The sequence below is a fragment of the Zingiber officinale genome, chromosome 1A (genome assembly GCF_018446385.1).
Source record: "Zingiber officinale cultivar Zhangliang chromosome 1A, Zo_v1.1, whole genome shotgun sequence".
Classification (NCBI taxonomy): domain Eukaryota; kingdom Viridiplantae; phylum Streptophyta; class Magnoliopsida; order Zingiberales; family Zingiberaceae; genus Zingiber; species Zingiber officinale.
This window is the reverse complement of record NC_055987.1, coordinates 101,145,470-101,151,542: the sequence shown is the minus strand read 5'-3', so window position 1 is coordinate 101,151,542 and position 6,073 is coordinate 101,145,470. Positions and strand designations below refer to the sequence as shown.

At 40.1% G+C, this 6,073-nt stretch overlaps 1 pseudogene; it reads left to right on the top strand.

The window, feature by feature from the left end:
* The first annotated feature begins 3,100 nt into the window (after nucleotides 1-3,100).
* LOC122007841 lies at nucleotides 3,101-4,591 on the top strand (annotated as a pseudogene).
* Nucleotides 4,592-6,073: the final 1,482 nt, after the last annotated feature.

Here is a 6,073-nt window from a genome sequence, read left to right as displayed (position 1 = left end):
TAATTCGCCTTTCATGCATTTAGTATAATCTACAGTTTGCCCCCAGCGCCCCCGTCAATCCGTCCCTAGGTCAACACGGAGGAGGTAAATCACGGGTGACTACTAGCCATTAGTGCAAATGGCCAAGACATGGGGGAGGTTATGCTCGGCCACGTAGAATTTCGACCCCAAGATCTCATGTGGTAACATCCCATGTCTTAATCATCACACCGCCCCGAGGAGACGCTGGCCAGTCATGCATGCAGCAATAATTGGAGGAGGTCTACTTGCTCATTACTCACAAAAAACTGTTAATTAGCGCAGGAAAATGACATTATATGATGAACTTCAATTTATATTTTATACGCTTGTGTGTATTTGTTGAAGATTATGTCGATTTTGTTATAGAATTGAGTCACCACTATTCCTTAAATTATATATAATTTAGGTTTAATTAGTTGGCCTAGGTTGGGTGAGTGACTGAAGTCGGGACTGGGTCATGATCTCAGTACAAGAAAATTAATCTATTGTGACATACATAAATGTCATTATTATTCGTGTTGTGCCTTCGAGTCGAGAAGTAGTTGTAGCCTAGCTTTATATACTTTAATTTTAATATTGTTAAAATTAATATAAATTTTAACAATATTAATTATAAGCCCACTTGAAATTTAATTTTGCAAAGGAAAATTTTTTAAAGTTGATTGATCAAAGTCCCAAACTTTTGTGGATGATGTGATGTTTCATTAACAGTTGTTGGGACTAAACATCAATATTAATTTTTCTTCACTGAAACAAGCATTGGCATCACATGAACAAGTTGATTTTGGTTGAGAACATTGGAGAGTTTATGAATAATAGTCGTTTCATAAACCATTGACAATAATTGAAAAGTATGTTTTTTTTTCTGATGATCTTGTTGAAAAGTATTCTAGATTAGATTGAAAGGGAAGTACCAATTGCTACATGTTTGGTGCAAAATGAAGCAATGGCAATAAATAAAATGGGAAGGATACATTAAACTCTCAAAATGATTAATTAAACATCTAAGATTTGAATTTTCTTCTAGCTCTCACTAGCCAATCTTAGGATCAATACAGAGAAGATAAATTATGAGATGATGAAATTTATGCCTCACGAGCGTCGAGACTATTAAGGGTATCACGAGATCAAGGCAAGTGGAGAGGAGAACGAAGGACATTACAAGTTCTAAGCGATAATGGGATAGTTGGGGCTCGAAGAGACAATCCTTATTTGCTCGAGCATCATAGGTTTAAGGTGATAGCTAGGCCTAGAGGCTACAATGGCCGCAACCTTGCTTAAGGAGAGAACATAAGTGCCACGGACTGAGGTAACAATGGACTAAAAATGACGATGCGATGAACTTAAGGCAACATTTGACTCATAGTGATAGCCAACCCAACGCATTCTTTGTTTCTTATCCTCCCTCTTGATATCTAAAAATAGAGTAAAGAAGACGACAAAATCCCTCCCCCTTTCTCAATAACCCTCTTCTCTCTTCAATAATTAAACTAGGGTTTAGTTATTTAAAAAAAATAAAATTTTTAAATATTAGTAATAAAACATTAATTTTGTAGTATAAAATTACAGATAAATTCCAAAAACAAAATTAATTTTTATAAGGGAAAATATATAAAGTTAAGTTGAATTTTGAAGCTTGCCAACCTTGTCCCATTAGTAGTACTATGAGTGCCATGTCAAACATTGGTGTCTTTGACATCTCTAGAATGTCAGTAAAAGTGAATGAAGTGGAATATATTTTTTTTTTTTATTAATTAAGTCTTTTGAAAGTAGGGAATCTTCATCTATTAAATAAAGATGAAATATTAACTTATACACATTTAAAAAAAATTAATTTTCAAGATAAACTAAAATAATAATAATAGGTCAGTTGAATGAATGAAGTGGAACGTTTTGAGAGATATACAAGCTGTTGATGGCGGATAGAGTTCTGAGGCTTATACCTATAAAAAAAAAATAATACAAGTGATTATAGGACGATCTCATTTTTGCATCTGCTAGTTAACATGTTAGCAGTTAATAGACACATACCAATTTTTTTCCTATGATAAATTTATTATACTTTTAACTAACTTTTAACTAACGATATATTCATTAATTTTAAAAATTGTTAATAAATTTATCAATAGAAGTAACATGCGTAGAGATTTAACAATCGATCGATTTTTTATCTTACGATATTATTTTTCAAGGTATATGTTTCCCCCCATTTGAATCAGATCATATTTTTTCCCTATGTGATTAAACTGATACTGACATATCAACCAACAGTCCGCATCTCTTGTGTTTATTTAGGAGATTGAAAGGGACGAAAGGAAAACAGGAGGAGGAGGAGGAGGAGGAGGGAGAGCGAGAGGGGGAAAAAAATGATAATCTGGTCCTACGGAAGTTTTTCATCAGTCATTAAGGTAAACACGTGGCGGCCAGTCGAGAATCAATTACATCCTTTGATTACGCTCCTCTTTTAGAGGAAAAATTATTACAAATATGTCATACTTGAGATTTGAACCATGAATATATAGATGATAATTTGAATGTCCTACCGCGGTACCACAGGAACATAAAGAAAAAAGAAAGAGAGGGAGAAAAGAATGATTAACCAGGCTGGGTAACGTCGAGCCTGGGGTGACTGGCCCGACCCCACGGAAGTTTCCCACTGGTCATCAGGGTAAATCGGGAGGCGCTCGCAGAAGGCAACCCAGGAGCCCAATATCCTTTAATTATGTGTCCCATTTGGAGGAAAAATTTCTACAAATTCGCCATAGTTGGGGCTCGAACTGCGGGTGCCTGGATGACAACCTGAATGCTCTACCACTGCACCATAGCCCCCGGGGCAAAAAAATTAAGAGAAAGAGGGGGGGGGGGGGAATGATTAACCATGCCGACCTAGTCTCACGGAAGTTTCCCACCGGCTATCAAGGTAAATCAGGAAGCGCTCACAGGGGGCAGTCTAGGAGCCCAGTATATTTTAGTTGCGTGGTTCATTTGGAGAGAAAATTTCTATAAATTCATCATAGTTAGGGCTCATGGATGTCTGAATAATAATATGGATTCTCGGTTGTTGCACCATAATCCGAGAATGATATATGTCGCTCTTGACTTGAACAATTAGCCGTCAATCTTCTTCTTCTTCTCAGCGTCAAGGTCGCCATGGCTAACGTGCTCTACCTCTTCTCTATCATGCTTCTGTTGGTTGAGAATCCTATTGCCTCTTCCACCTCAGGCGACGGGTTTCGACTCACTCTCACCCGCGTAGACTCGGCCGCCAGCGCTTCACTCACCTTGGCGGAGCGAATCCAACGCGCCGTCCGCCGGAGCTACTCCCGGAAGAGGGCCATCGAGGCCAAGCTCGACGTCGTGGCTTCTGTCAGCTACGGCGGTAGCTTCGAGTACTTGGTCAGCTTTGGCATTGGTTCCCCGGCGCTCCCCGTCACAGCCATCCTCGACACCGGCAGCGACCTCATTTGGACGCAGTGCGTCCCCAGCTTCGAGAGAATCCCGCAGCCGAGCCCCTTCTACGATTCCTCCGAGTCCTCCTCCTTCTCCCGGATCCCCTGCTCCAACCCCTTCTGCAGTGAGCGCATCTCGATCTTCAGTTCTTGCGCTTCCTCCCAAGGCGACCTGTGCCTCTACTTGGCCAGATACGGGGACGACACTCGCAGCAGAGGCTTACTCGCGACGGAGAAGCTCAGTTTTGACGATGGCTCGTCGATCGCCGGTGTCATATTCGGGTGCGGATTTTGGAACAACGGCACGCTTTCGAACTCCACCGGCATCGTCGGCATGGGCCGAGGCCGATTCTCTTTGCCGGCGCAGCTGAATCCTCCCAGATTCTCCTACTGTTTAACCTCGATTAATAGCTCCGCCGCCAGCCATCTCTTCTTGGGTACCAAGGCGAGCCTCGGAGGAGGAGGCGGATCAGTTGGGAGCACGCCGTTTATCTCCAACCCCAAAAGCCCCTCCTTTTACTACCTCTCCTTGATCGGAATCTCGGTGGGTAGGACTCGGCTTCCGATTCCACCTAGCGCCTTCCAGCTGAATGCTGACGGCTCCAACGGGATGATCATCGACTCCGGCACCTTCTTGACATTGTTGAACCAGCCTGGGTACGAAGTACTTAGGAAAGAGTTGATCAAGCAGGCGCGGTTGCCGTTGGCGGGGACATCGATCAGTGCATCCAATTGAAGAATCAGAGCTCAGCTCCCCCAATGCCGGAGCTGGTGTTCCACTTCGACGGCGCAGACATGCGTTTTCAGCGGGATAAGTACATGTTTATAGATGAGGGAATATTTTGCTCGGCGATCGCCGGAACGGACGGTCTATCAATCTTGGGCAACTACCAGCAGCAGGACATGCACATCCTCTACGATCTCAAAGCCAAAGTGCTCTCCTTCGTCCCGGCCAACTGCGACCGGTTCTGAAGTTAAATGCTGCGCCCTTCCCGTTGCAATCTAATAATAAAATTAAGCTGTGTTTCAGAGTATGGCATACGTGATATGTAGTGTTCCTATTGCCACTCAATAAAATTGTACTCTATCTATGAATGTGTTGGAAAAAAAAAATTATTGGAGAAGAAAATAAAATAATTAGGGGAGAAAAAAACTACTCTAGGTGGAAGAAGATAATAAAATAAAAATAATTATCAAGATTGTCAACTCATCAAATTCTATCCCTATCTTATCACAAACTTTCATTAAGAGTTATCACCTTATCATTCAATTTCTATCCATAATATTTTGTCTCTATCAATTAAAATTGAGTTTAATTTTCAACACTCTCTTTTAAACTTGATTTTGCGACTCCAAGCAAATATCGCATATTGATGAAGTCTTTAAATTTGAGTGACTTGATAAAAATATTAGCAACTTGATCTTGAGATTTTATGTATTCCACTTGCACCTCTTTTCTTGTAATGCACTCTTTGATATAGTGATAGCGCATATCGATGTACTTGCTTCTATCATGGAAAATTAAATTTTTTGCTAGTGTTATTGTAAACTTGTTATCAACTCGAATCTTGCTTGTCTTATGCCTTCATGAAGTGGAGTTAACTCCCATGTATCTTTCTTTTTTATCACATTGATTTCTTCCTCTATCGCATTTTTCCACTTTTTGCTCTTTATAGCTTATTGAAAATCTATAGGTTCACAATCCGCAAAGAGACAAAACAGAGTAATATTATCTTGATTTTCAGTTACCTCATAAATTTTTCGTAAGCTTCTAAAGCATGGTACTCTTTCACTTGAATTTTCACTTGAAGTTGATGCAGATGAAGTTTCTTGGGTACTTGATGTTGGTGTTACTAGTGAAGTAGTATGCTCCTCTCTTGTTTGCTCCAGCCTTGGTTGCACCTGTTAGTTAGAGCCCTAGAGCCAATCATATGATGATTATTGTATGGACTCATTGTATCATATTCCTATATATATAAAGGCTTTTATTTTGGTTATTATACTTGTATTGGTGCCAAATAACTAAGTATAATAGCGTCCTTGAGAAGAAAGTTCTTACCTATATCAATCGATTGGTTGAATCGATAGTGAGATGATATAGGGAACACTACTCTTAATCATTCTTAGTCAAGTATTAACATTCAGGGACAATGTTAATGCGATGAGACTAGCATGTAGGTCAACTCGATGACTTGATCTCACAAGTCATGGATATAGAGATATCAAGTTGACACATGGGTATGCATTAGAGAATGTATACTGAATGACCCGCCATGAGAAAGTATCATGGATCGTTATATGAGTGTCATATACTTTCTCATGTGGCTATTAGTATGACTACTAGTCCTTGGACCTGAAGTCACCATGGTTCCCTACATAAGAAGTTACATACTTTGGCTTCGTCAAACGTCACCCGTAACTGAGTGGACTATAAAGGCGATTAATGGATATGTAATAAATTATGCGGAGGAATGTGAGTGATATAGATGTGATCTATCCCTCCTATATGACGGGAGTGACATCATTATTCTTGATAGAGTGAGACCACTAAGTGCATGGTCATGCCCAAATGAGTCAATATGAGAGATATTGAGCTTATTTGA